At 41.7% G+C, this 14,178-nt stretch overlaps 1 long non-coding RNA gene across 1 annotated transcript in view; it reads left to right on the top strand.

Annotated features, from left to right (window-relative positions):
• Nucleotides 1–5,793: 5,793 nt before the first annotated feature.
• LOC128779075 (uncharacterized) overlaps nucleotides 5,794–14,178 on the top strand; it is a 113,644-nt gene continuing 105,259 nt past the window's right edge. The window contains exon 1 of the long non-coding RNA XR_008425007.1: nucleotides 5,794–5,831. This is a non-coding gene — a long non-coding RNA (uncharacterized LOC128779075). The remainder of the gene's footprint in view (nucleotides 5,832–14,178) is intronic.

Raw genomic sequence — 14,178 nt, 5'->3', positions numbered from 1 at the left:
TAGAATACATATTAGAATATAAACAAACAATATTGAAATATTTTTAAATAAAGATATTTGGACTAAAGTTAGGGTTAAGAATATCTTCTCTAAGAGCCATTAGTCTACCCTGGGTGGGACCTTGAGCCAGTGCAATAGAACAAGAAAAAGAAAATTAAAGAAACAAGTATTGGACATCATCATTATTAATAGGTTATATGATTGTTTACTACAAAACCCAAGAGAATCAAATGCATAACTATGGTAATCGACTTTGAAATTTAGGAAGCTGGCGATTTTCTAAATACTTACAGGATGGATATACAAAATTCAATTGTTGTCCTTTATCATAATGATAATCAGCTAGAAAATATAATGGAAACAGAGATCTACTCACAGTAGCAATGAAAACTACAAGATTTGGGAAATGAATTTGATATATGCATAACTTTGGTATAAAACATTGACAAAGCTTTTCTGAAGGTTATTATATCCTAATGAATAGCGACAGATCATGTTTTCAGATCCAGAAAATGTTTACAAATGCCACTGCTCCTTGATATCTACTTAATACAGTTTCTAACACAATCCCAATTTCCCTTTTGGTTCTGAGTTTATTAATTTTTTTAAAAATTAAATAAATTGAGAATGATTTGGCTTTATCGGGTTGGCCAGAAGAAAAAAGAAAACAGTGCCTCCTGGTAGGGGGAAATACTTAGTATCTTGATTTAAAATAATAACTTCATGGAGCGCCTGGCTGGCTCATGTGCAGCTCTTGATCTTGGGCTTGTGAGTTTGAACCCCACATTGGGTGTAGATATTACTTCAATAAATAAATAAAAACTTTAAAAATAATGATAATAACTTAGGAATATGTTTCTGTTTAAGAGTTCTCAGGGAAGTCCAATAACGATTTGTTGAAGAGAAATGTTCCGTTAAAATTCTACATTAGTTAGGGGAAAATAAAATGAATAACTTGACTAAACAAGACAATTTTTTAAAGGAGAAAGAGGAAGCGATAATGAAAAATCCAAAGTAAGCATGGACACAGAAGGATGAAAAATAGATATGTAAAGGCCATGTTGTTGTTGTTTTTATTTTTATTATTTTTTTAACGTTTATTCATTTTTGAGAGAGAGAGAGAGAGGGAGAGCGCATGGCGGGGGAGGGGCAGAGAGAGAGGGAGACACAGAATCCAAAGCAGGTTCCAGGCTCTGGGCTGTCAGCACAGAGCTCAATGTGGGGCTCAAACCCACAAACTGTAAGATCATGACCTGAGCCAAAGTCGGACGCTTAACCGACTGAGCCACCCAGGTGCCCCAAGGTCATGTTACTATACCGAAATAAAAAAAAATTAATAAACATTAAAGAAACATTGACCAAAAATCTCGTAAATGAAGAACCACAGTCCCAGTTAATCATTAGGTCAAATCGAAAATTAAAGGGAAGCCACATGCAAAAGAATGAAACTAGGCCATTATCTTACACCATACACTAAAATTAACTCAAAATGGATTAAAGACTTCAGTGTCAGATCTAAAACCATAAAATTCCTAGAAGAAAACATAGACAGTTAGCTCATTGACATCAGTCTCAGTGACATGTTTGTGGAGCTGACTCCAATGGCAAAGGAAACAAAAGTAAAAATAAAAAAGTGGAACTATATCAAACTCAAAAAAAGCTTCTGCACAGCAAAGGAAACTATCATCAAAATGAAAAGGCAACTTACCGAATGGGAGAAAATACTTGTAAATCATATATCTGATAAGGGGTTAATATCCAAAACATATAAAGAACTCACACAACTCAACACTAAAAACCAAACCCAATTTAAAAATAATGAGCTGGGGCACCTGGGTGGCTCAGTCGGTTAAGCGTCCGACTTCGGCTCACGTCACGATCTCGCGGTCCGTGAGTTCGAGCCCCGCGTCGGGCTCTGGGCTGATGGCTCAGAGCCTGGAGCCTGCTTCCGATTCTGTGTCTCCCTCTCTCTCTGCCCCTCCCCCGTTCATGCTCTGTCTCTCTCTGTCTCAAAAATAATAAAATAAACATTAAAAAAAATTTAAAAAAATAAAATAAAATAAAATAAAAATAATGAGCTGAGGATCTGGACAGATATTTTTCCAAAGGAGACATACAGATGGCCAACAGGCACATGAAAAGATGTTCAACATTATTACTTATTAGGGAAATACAAATCAAAACCACAGTGAGGTATCACCTCACCGCTGTTAGAATGGCTGTTATCAAAAAGAGAAGAAGTGAGGTGTGGGGAAAAGGAAACCATTCTGCATTGTCGGTGGAATGTAAATTGGTGAAGCCACCAAGGAAAGCAGTATGGATAGCCCTCAAAAAACTAAGAGTAGTTCTACCACGTGATGTGGGGATCCCACTTCTGAGTGTTTGTCCAAAGAATACAAAAACACTAATTGGAACAGATACATGCTTCTGTATGTTCACAACAGCATCATGTACGATCGCCGAGATGTGGAACTAAACGTCTGTCCCTTGATAGATGAATGGATAAAGAGGATGTGGTGTGTATGAACCCCACTCAGCCATAAGGAAGAATGAAATGTTGCCATTTGTGACAACACGGACGGACCCTGAAGGTATGACCCGAGTGAGGTAAGTCAGATGGAGAAAGACAAATGTCATCCGATTTCACTTGTATGTGGAATCTAAAAACAAACAAAACAATACAAAACAAAACAAACTCATAGAGGGGCGCCTGGATGGCTCAGTTGGTTAAGCGGCCGACTTTGGTTCAGGTCATGACCTCTTGGTCCATGGGTTCGAGCCCTATAGCGTGCTCTGCACTGATAGCTTGGAGCCTGGAGTCTGCTTCGGATTCTGTGTCTCCCTCTCTCTCTGTTCCTTCCCTGCTCGCACTCTGTCTCTCTCTCTCTCAAAAATAAATAAAGATTAAAAAAATTAAAAAAAAAACCCAACTCATAGATACAGAGAGCTGATTGATGGTTACCAGAGGGGAGGGAGGTTGGGGGTTGGGCTCAGTGGGTGAAGGGGTCAACTGCGGGGTGATGGTTGGTAGCTAGACTTTTGGTGGTGATCACTTTGTGGTGCGTGTGGATGTCAAATTATAATGTCGCACACCTGAAAGTTATATAGTGTTATACACCGATTCTACCTCAATAAAAAATAAATAAATGAAATCACTAAACCCTAAACACATACACAAAGAAAATTAAAGGGAAATAGCAAACCACAGAAAATAATGAAGAGAACACTTTTTTCTAGAAACCTCTGGTGCACCCAGGAAAGCTTTAACAGCATCTATAGATTTAAGTATTTACCTACCAAAGGTGAAAAATAAGGAAAACATAATAAAAGTTTTTAAAAGACAAAATATTAAAAATAAATTAGAAAAGGAGCTATAAAATAAACCTAGAGAAGCTGGAAAGTCGGAACTTACTCATTTAAAAGACAAAATTAATGAAACAGAAAACCATAGCAACAAAGACAGTGGAAGGATAAATTAATCCAAAACCTCTTTCTTTGCAAATAACACTGAAAAATCTACATTCCTTTCAAGTTTGATGAAGGAAAAGAGAGCGAGAGCAAAAATATACAGGATTAAGAATGAGAAAAGAGATAGATTCACAGATACAAGAGAACTTAGAAAAAACACGAGGGAGTGTTACATGTAATACTATGGCAAATGCATTGAACATGTAGGGGGGAAAAATACCAAATTAGCTATAAATTGCCTAAATTGACCCAATAAAAAGTGGAAACCTTGAATAGACCAATTACCAAAGAAGAAATTGAAAACTGCATAAAGATGCATCAAGAAACATACAGAACAAAGTGGGTTCACAGCTGAAATTTACTTAACTTTCAAAGATCAGACAAATAAATCCAATTACGTAATGATTCTAGGCCAGAGATAAAGAAAGAAATCTTCCCAATTAAATTTATGAAGTTTACTTACCTTTAATACCAAAACCTGATAAAGAGTTGCCGAAAAGAAGCATAGTCTGATTTAACTTCTAAAAATCGATGTAAAAATTCTAAGTAAATATTAACAGATAGAACCCATCAATATATCAAATGAATGGGACATTTTTATCAAAATGAGTGTTTTTCAGAAAAGCAAGAGAGATTTAACAATCCTACAATTATCAACATAATGCATTATGTCTGTAACTTAAAAGAGTGAAGTCACTTGATCAAATCCACAGATGCTAGAAAGGCAAATGATAAAATGTAGTGGTAATCTCATTACTAATAAAAATTTTAAGTCGGGGGTGCCTGGGTGGCTCAGTCAGTTGAATGTCTGACTCTTAATTTTGGCTCGGGCCACGATCTCTCAGTTCATGAGATCGAGCCCCATGTCGGGCTCTGTGCTGACCACGCAGAGCCTGCTTGGGATTCTCTCTGTCCCTCTCTCTCCGCTCCTCCCCTCACTTGTGTGCGCGCTCTCTCTCTCTCTCTCTCCCAAAATAAATAAACAAACCTAGAAACAATTTTTAAGTCCAATGGAAAAAGAGAAAATAATTTAATTTAATAATTTAATAACTGTTATTTGTTTACTAAACTATTTTTCACTAAGTTATGTAATAGATTTATTTACCAAAAAATCAACAGCAAATATATCCTATAAGAGGAAAACTCAAAATAATTTCAACTAAGTTAGAAACTAGACAGTGATGCCTGCCATTGCTATTATTAAGCACTATCTTAATAATAATAATGTCCCCCACCTCCCACAAAAGATGTTCTAATCCCCAGTACCTAGAGTATGACCTGATTTGGAAATAGGGTCTTTGCAGCTGATCAAGTTAAAATGAGATCGTTAGGGTGGGCCCTAATCCAATACGACAGATGTCCTTATGAAAGGGGGAAATTTGGACACATATACATGCACAGGGAGCATGCCCTGTGAAGGTGAAGGCAGGGATCAGGGTGATTCATCTGCTGGTCAAGGAACACACCAAAGATGACCAGCGCACCCCCAGAAGCTGAGGGAGGGGCACAGAACAGATTCTCCCTCCTCAGGAGGAACCAACCTTGATGCGTCCTTGAGCTGGGACCTCTAGCTTCCGGAACCCTGGGACAACACATTTCTGCTGTGTAAGCCACTCGATTTATGGTACTTGGTTGTGGCAACCCTCGCAAGCTCATACAACAGGAAGATGAAATAATTTATATAAACATCGGACAATAAGAGAATTGCCCGTTTTAAATAACGATATCATTGTACAGCCAGAAAACCTAAACGGATCTGGGTTTTTTTTAACTTATTAGAATTAATAAAATAATATGTAAGGTGGCCTGATGCAAGATGAAGTCACAAAAATTCAACAGCTTTTCTCTATTCTAGATTTGGACATGGTGCTGGGCAGTCTGTCTCCCTGTGGCTTCCTGATCCTCCCTTGTCCCCCTTCTTTGCTCTCTGACTTCCAGCTGGGTGCAGCCCCTGGAAAGCATTGGCAGGAGGTGGGAGAGAGAGGGTATCTCCCTTTCTGTGCTACTGGGGAAGGGCGATGGCTGCTTCCTTACCAAAGGCTCCCGTCCAGCTGTCCTGTCCTGCCACCACAGCTCTCTCTCCAAGTCTGTAAAGTGCTCCCTGGTGACCCTTGCTGTCCCACCTGGGTTTGCCCCGGCATGCTTCTCCATCGTCCACACCTTTACAAATGCTTTCTTTTAAAACTCTTCTCAGTATCCCATACCGTGTATCTCCTGCCGGGACACTGACCCAAACACCTAGAAGTAAAAACTGGAAAATATGTTTCATTCACGATGGCAACAAAAGCCGCAAATACTTAGAAATGGATTTAACCAGGGGCGCCTGGGTGGCTCCGTCGGCTGAGCGTCCGACTTCGGCTCAGGTCATGATCTCACAGCTCATGAGTTCGAGCCTCGCGTCGAGCTCTGTGCTGACGGCTCAGAGTCTGGAGCCTACTTCCAATTCTGTGTCTCCCCCTCTCTCTGCTCCTCCCTCACTCATGCCCTGTCTCTCTTTCAAAAATAAATAAACTATTAAAAAAAAAAGAAATGGATTTAACCAAAAAATGCAATCACTAAAAGAAGAAAACCGAAGACCCTAACTGAATGTATAAAATCAGATCTGAACAGATGTTCTCCTTGGATTGGGAGACAGATCATAACGTCAGTTCTCCCAAGTTAATACATAAAAGTAATCCAATTCTAATTAAAATCTCAATGAGTTGTTTCCAGATTGGATGGGATGATATTGAGACTTACTTGGAAGAATAAGAATAGCTAAGAAAGTTACGAAAAAGAACAGTGGGTGGGCAAGCAAATCATTGTGGATTCAAGAATAGGCAAATAGATCAGCGCAACTGAATAGAGAATCCAAAATTAGATCCCAGCAAATACAAAAATATAATAGATGACAAAGTTTCATTTCAGTGGGAAAAGGTTATTTAATAAATAGTGTCAGTACAGGGCTGTCGGAAAGAAAATATAATTAGATCCTTACTTACATCACACTAAAAACATAATCTACTTGGAGTGAAGATTTAAATGTAAAAAATAGAACTTTAAAAACCTCAAGAAAATCTAGGGGTGTATCCACACCATCTAGGAGCTGAGAAGGCCTTCTGAACCACCACTGGAAACCTAGAAGTTATAGATTTAAAAAAAAAAAAAAGACATATATGACTCAACATAATTTTTAAACTCTGAGGAGAGAAATCGGCCTCTGTACCAAGGTAATAGACAAATGGAAAATTTGGAAAAAAATATTTGCAATGAAGAATTTTGGAAAAAAATATTTGTAGGACTCTGTATAATGTAAAATATCCCAAAAACGATTGCAAGAGTATTTGTAATATAATTAGGTGCCAGTTTGGCCAGTAGAGGCCCTGGAGGGAAACTGTTCCTCCCGAAAGCCCTCCTTCACTGGCTGTCCCCTCGTCCTGTGACGCGATTCCACACTTCAAGTCTCCGCTCCCATGCCACCTAGGACACGTCTTTTCTGAGCACCCTGTCTCAAATAGCACTGCCTGCTTCCCCGCCTCCGTCAGTCTTGTCCCATTCTCTTCCGGTCCCCTCTGACTCACTACTTATACGCCGTCAGTTTACCTCTCTAGGATAGAACCTCCCGGAGCACAGGTGCACTTGACTTCCGTTGTTCACAGGTGTATACAATACCGCTGCCAGCAACCATGCCCGGTATGGAAAAGGTGCTCAATAAATGTTTATTAAGTGAGTGAATCACAGCCACTGGACTAGAAACAAGTTTAAATAACTCAATATTAATTCTTAGTCTCGTTAGGGATGAGCAAAGAAGGATCTGCATACGTTGTAAATTGTTACAGCTTTTTTTTTTTTAAAGATACCGTGTTTCTACTCCTAGAAATCCAATTCACAGAAATAAAGGCGGACGACATAAACACATACAGAGACGATGTTTGCGCATCACTTATCCAAAAAAACAAAAAAAGGAAATGAAAATAAACCCTATCAGTAGGAGAATGATTGAATAGCTCAGGTAACATCCACGTTATGAAATATTATGCAGCACTTTCAAAGGAATGAAAGTTATACTAATTGTTGCCCAGGGATTTCCATGAGTTTTTGTGGAGTTTGAAAAGCGAGATTCATAAATATCTCACTTGAAAGATGTTACATCATTAATTATTCATACAAATACACTGTTTAGTTTCTTAGAGAGTAACAAAATGATTATATAACACAAGAAGAGTGTGGAAAAATTCCAAGGCAGGGGGTGACTCTGTGGCTCAAAGATTTCCCTGAGGATAGAAGCTATAACACAACTTCAAGAGAAATGATAGTTTGGATCAAAAAAAAAAAAGAAGATAGTAAATCGCTAGCAAGACTGCTTGCGAAAAAGTTTTTACTCATGGGGACATACCACGCTCAAAGGCTCATGTACCTAAGTTCCAAGAGCCCAGAGGATTTATACCGGAAGTTCTATAAATCAAGATGATAGGCCCATTCATAATGGTGTAATTAAATAATTTGCATCATTAGCGTATCATTTTTCAAAAAAGATCCTGTTGACACACTACTGAAGAATTATATTCAACTCACACGATGCACTCATTTGGACATGATCGCGAGCTTGAAAACTTCTCCAATATAGCGATCCCTAAAAAACAGAGAGACTGTAAGATTAACAAAGAAAACTGAGTACCTGTTTGCAGTAATAAGAAATCAAATTGTTTGTAGAGTCAGTTATTCCTAGTGTTTCCCAAACTCCCATTTTTTTTTCCCCTGAACATTTGTATTTGAGAATACAAATCCTGATCAGGCTAACCATGGCTGATTTCATCCGGGGAGTCCATGTTCAGTGAAGGAGGAAATAATTAACTGCTTTAGAAAACAAATAAACTCAAAGTGTGGGAAAATCGCAAATATGGTACAAAGAACTTTCTGTGAACCATTTCAGACAGAGTTGCCTACATGATGTCCCCACATCCCCAAATATTTAGTATGTATTGTGTATTCCTACAACCAAGGATGTTCTCCGGCATAAATAAAATTCAACCAAAAAAAAAAAAAAATGAAGGAAATCAACACTGATATAATACTACAGTCTGACCCTTCATGAGCGTTCAAGGTTTTCTAATTGTCCCAATAATGTTTTTATAGCAAAATGATCCAGTTCAGAATCACATGTTGAGCGTAGCTGTCATTTCTCTTTAATCCCATTGGTCTTTCCTGATTATCATGACCTTGACACTTTGAAGATCACAGGCCAGTTATCTTGTGAAATTTCTCTCCTCTCAGGGTTTGCTATCTCCTTGTGAAAGGATTCACACTTCGTATCTGGGGCAGGGAGAGCACGGACATGATGCTGAAGTGGCATACTATCTCAGTTTGTCCCCTTACTGACGTTACTTTGATCCTTCGTCCAGGGTAGAATCTGTCGGGCTTCTCCACGGGTCAGTTCTCCTTTTCTATTTGTAACTAATAAGTATTTTGTGGGGAGGTGTGGTGAGACTATGAACACATCCTGTTCCTCACCATATTTTCAGTTTACTCATTCATTTGTTTATATCAGCGTGGACTCCACGGTTTCCTAATTTTATTCAATGGGTTATAACGCATTACTAAAATGATTTCGTTTGATACTCAAATTGTACCAGATTTGGCCAGTAGGAGCCCCTTCAGTCTGGTTCCTGTGTCCCTCTGGCCTCATTCTTTAAGCACTTCCTCATTTGGGGGGCACAAAGAGGAGTTTCAATTTCATTTCGTTCTTTCTCTGTGCCAGCCGTGGAATCAGCCATTTCTCCAAGGATCCCTGGTTTCTTTTAGTAAAGAATGGTATTTCGGAAGCAGTATCTGGGGTTAGCGCTGCTCAATGCAGTCGAGGAGTCCCTACTTCCAGGTCCTTTCGATGGTCAGATCTAGGGAATGTATGCACATATACACACACACATTTATGCTGATATTTCTCTACCTCTATCTACACCTCTGTCTACCTCTACCTCTCTCTCTATCTTGATCTCTATCTCTCTCTCTGCCTCTATCTCTACCTCTACCTCTGTCTCCCCACCGGGAAGATGCCCTGCTTTCTCCACCCCAAAATCCTGCACTGGGCAGCTACCTTCCCCAAAGCAGGGACACCCCACCTATTCAGGCCAGCCAGGTGCAAACAAACCCCTGCTCTGGGCCACTGCAACCCCATCCGTTCCATGACAGATGCCTCTATGGCTCAAACCCATTGACCAGCTTTTGCACTGGGTTTCCATCAAGCTCTTTACCAGCCCATATCGCCCTGGTGAGACACTGTAATGTAAGTGGGCTTTCCGGGGGCTGCAGTGTCTCAGAAAGGGGGGCAATGCTAGTGGGGCCTCCTAACATGGCCTGCAGGAGACAGCCCCCTCCCCTGCTCCACCTGGCCTGCCCCATGCGAGCTGTCACCGCTACAGACGTTTATATGACACAAACGTGAGGAATGTGCTGTTCCCTGGCATGGGGAGGTCTGCATAAGGGCCTCTGCAACCTTCAAAACTCTCCCCATTAAACATCCTGACTTTCTCCAAGCCATCCTTTAAGTTCTGCTAAAAACAGAAACTCCAGGGTGTAGCTGACGTCTGTGCCACGAAATGGAACTGCACTCTCTGTCCGCTGCCACCCTGCCTGCTGTCCTCCCGTGCGCCATCGAGAGACCAGGGAACAGAGAAGGAAGGGCCTCAGTGGCAGAGTTTGCTTGACTGTACAGCGAATATTTCAAATGTGGCTAAAGATACTACGGCCTTTTGCCGTTAAATGCCTGAAGGTGAAACTGAGTGAACTTCATGTATTTAGGAGAGCGATTATGGGACAATTTTGACTGCTAAATTAGAAATTGTTACAAAGCAGAGTCGTGCTCATAAACATTCAATATTTTACACTAATTTTTATTTTATGCCTGGAGTCAAAATGATTTAACCATGTTGTCTTATATTTGGAAGGTTTGGAAGTGCCCGTGCTTGGACACTGATTCCGAAGGATGTCATTTCTCGGTTGGCCTTTTCTTACATTTCAACAATAATGATATGGTTAGGAGAAAACTCGCCACACTCTGGGAACTTAAATAACTGTGAGAACATTCCAGTCACAGGTTTGGATTTGTTCATGTGAAATCCGAGGTGTAAGTTTGTCACGCTGTTCGCAGGTGTCTGTTTCTCAGGAATCATCTTTTATTTTGATAACAGTCACACAAGCTCCATCTCCAGAGGCTTCCACGGAGGAGCTCTAGTCTTCCTGTTGTGTCCGAGACTCTCTCGGACGTACGGAACATTCTAGCAACTCCAAGGCGGGGCCCAGAGATCATCTAGGCGTGATTGAGAACGCAGCCAAATTATGTATGGAAGCTACAGGGCACTTCCCTCTTTGTTTTTAAAAAAAAATTTTTTTTAAGTTCCTCAAATCGAGATCATTTTAAGTTTTTGTTTTATTTTTGTCTATTTGTGCCAGCTGTAAAAAAAAAAAAAAAAAAAAAAAAAAATTCACCTAGCTGGCTGTGAGGGGAAGCAAGTGCCTGGAGCACAGCCACCGGCGTTGCTGAAGCATTTTCCAGCTCCCTTAGGAACTGACCTGACGGGAGGAAGTGGAGAGAAAACGATTCTTCCCGCTTCCTCATCAGCTCAGATTGGGATGCCTGCCCAGAGCCTCTGCATATCTCAACTCAAAGGGCCTTCAAGACTGGCTCAGGTGCTGGCTTCTCCCTGGGGCCATCTTTGACCACCACAGAACTGCCGTCCCTCTGGGACCTTCCTAGTGGCCCTCACCCATGTGAACAGATCGTGATGGCTGCCCTTGTCCTTTGTGCTATCCTCTGATCTCTCTGGGTAACTTTAAGCTCTCTGAGGTCAAGTACTGAATGGAATCCAACCCCGGGATCTCTTCGTGCGCCCAGGAGCACATAAAGGGTCATCGAATGAACGAGGAGAGAATCTAATGTTTGGAGAGGAAAACCAACCGACGACGGTGTTATCATGTGGGCGACGGATGCGTGTCCTTCCTCGGAGCTAATGGAGGGGAGAACGTCTAGGCAGGCAAGGATGGATATTACTCTTGAACGTTCTTAGCTCCTCCCTGAAATCCCTTTAGCTTCAAGATCCTTGTGAGGAACCAAAGAGGCGTTCTCTCTGCTTCACAATCTGGACCCAGGACCGGGATATGAAACGTTCAGATAAAAGCTCAAATCCTTAATAAGAAAAAAAAAAAAACAAAAAAACAAAGCCCATGTTTGTTTCTGGAAGACAGAAACGAGAGGAGATCAACAGAGTGATGGAGAGGAGGGCCCCTGCCACACCGCTGGGGTTTCCTGCAGCCCCACCTCGCCGGGATGCGCTGGCCTGGATGGTGTCGGTAGCTGTGCCCCCCGTCCGCAAACCCGCTCTGTTCCAGTCTGACTCACTATGGTCATGGGGCTCCTTTTTCTCTCCTCCCAGTTGTGCGGAGTGGTTCTTTGGCCTCTGCTTCACAGAGCCGGCTCTGGATGCTCTCCAGCGGCTCTCCTCCCTGCTTCCAAAGAGCCGGGCTGAGAGGGCAAATGGGGACCAGAGAAGTTTTTCTGGAACTTCTTCTGGCGACAAGCCTAAAAGGCCATTAAAGCTAAAAGCCATGTAATTTTTGTGCTGGGCAGAGCATGGAGTAAGGGTCTGGTTCTACTTACGAAGTTAAGATTCCTGCTTCGTGGGCGGGGTGGGGGGGAAGTTTGTGGCAGGGACAACCCATTTCGCGTTTTTGGTTTTAAAATGATTTCCTCTGCTCTGCTAGGTGAATAAATAATCGTGTTCTGTTATGACGGAAATAGTCATTTTGTTCACACAAGAAAGCCTCGGGCATCTTGAAAACAACAGGCAATACGCTCTCCGTGCTGGATATCACTAACTCTTCACTCTTTCAAGTGTGTATCTTTGAAAAATGCTAAAGAATAAAGACATCTGGTAAAGGTCAAATTCATGTTCTTATTTAAGGCCTCCGTTCATCTGACATTTTGGTTGAGGAAAGACAGTTTCTCTTCTGCTCAGAGAGGAAGTAAAAGTCGTCTAATGGCAGATGTAACACTGCTGTTAAACAAAGCCCTGATATTAATTCCCTCCCTGTCCTAAATCGCTGGGGGCAGACGGGACGGCTCAGGCTTTGCCAGATGAAGGAAGATAAACAGTAAAGAAAACAAAACATGTCCCTATCCGTGAGAAGACAGACGCAAAAAACCATACTAAACGGAAGGTTTTTGACAGACGTCTTGAGTTTTTAACGCACGTACAGAAACATGCAACCTGAAAAATGGCTTTTGGAGAAACAAGGAAACCAAATATTGGCAGGACACCCTACGGATCTCAGGTTTGGGGCTGACTCGGAGGAATAACATGCTTGACAAAGACACTCGTGTGAGTCTGGACAGCTTGACTTCATGGATGCGATGCAACCGTTGCTTAGACTAGTTGAAGACCTTAGACGAAAAGCATTGTCAAAAAGAACCTCGCATTGGTTTCTACGCCTCCTCCAGCCACTTAAGCCCTGGTGCAGGGTCATCAAGGGGTCCGAAAGGCCTCGCCAGGTGGACTGCCATGCATGCTGAGACACTTCCTGCTGGGTCTGGGTGGGGTCAGGTCTGGAAGTCCTAACCTCTGATGACCTCCGGGCACAGACCGGCATCCCTCCACTTGCCCACCTGCAGACGCCGTCAGTCCCGGCGCCCCCCACGCCAAACCCTTCCCTCCTCTCCGGAAGCCCGGGAGCAAGCACGCTTCGGCTGAGTTTAATTCATCTTCTTCTTCCAGACTGTGTTTAAGACTGGCTGGCAAAGATCAATGCCTCTCCTGCGCGCGTGAGACCAGAGAGGAAACGAGCAGAGATGTTTTCAGTTTACTGCAGCTCTAACTGTCTTTGTACAGTTTAGTCTTCCCTGCCTTGACCCACAGCAGTTGTCTCATTTGGACTGCGGCTGCCATTAGCGGGTTGAATTCTATTTAAGAAAAATCACCTGCCCACCTGCCTGCTCCCTGACATGATTATTCCAGCTCAGATAGTCTGTTACTTACTTACAGATATTCTGTTGCTGTAAAATCTTTACTATTTATTGTATACAACTACATTTTCAAGTTGCCAGAAAGATCCTTTTTTTTTTATAAGGCTGTTGGTATATCTTTCTTTAAACAAGAATGATCTGAAAACATATTTAAATATTTATGGAGGGAGTAAGGCTGGAAACGATGGTTGCAAAAGTAATGCCTTTGACTACGATTTTCAAAAATTCGGTTTGTCACAACTTTTTAAGAGTATATGCTCTGCACATGTTGGTGATACATAGGTGGGATGGATTTTTCTCTTCATGGAAGAAGGGAAAGAACCAGAAGGAGTCCAGAATGCAGGTTTTTAACTGAGCAAGTACTTAGAAGTTGTGAGCATCACTATGTGTTCAGAGGGGAAAGGGACAGGCGATGAAATGTCTTGTCTCAGCTATAGAGAGAGGACAATCAACGCTTTTGGAGTTGGCCTCAGAAGGTCACCTGCAGTCATCGTTGCTATGGAAAATGCCTTCCATCAGAATCTAGGATCTTGGGTTGCCATCACAAAGGACACCTTTGTTGAAGACTCTGGATGTTTTATTTTATTGAGATTTCTGAGAAGCACATATTTTGATGAACTCCAAATACTATTTCCCGACTACTGATGGCTAAATACGTCAGGGTTGATGACACAAGAGTCCTCCTCCCTTCCCCCAACACCCCTCTCTGTCTCTCT

This window comes from Panthera pardus, unplaced genomic scaffold (assembly GCF_024362965.1).
Source record: "Panthera pardus isolate Hobbes unplaced genomic scaffold, ASM2436296v1 HiC_scaffold_22, whole genome shotgun sequence".
NCBI classification, from domain to species: Eukaryota; Metazoa; Chordata; class Mammalia; order Carnivora; family Felidae; genus Panthera; species Panthera pardus.
The sequence above is the reverse complement of the archived record's forward strand: the minus strand, read 5'-3'. Positions and strand labels throughout refer to the sequence as shown.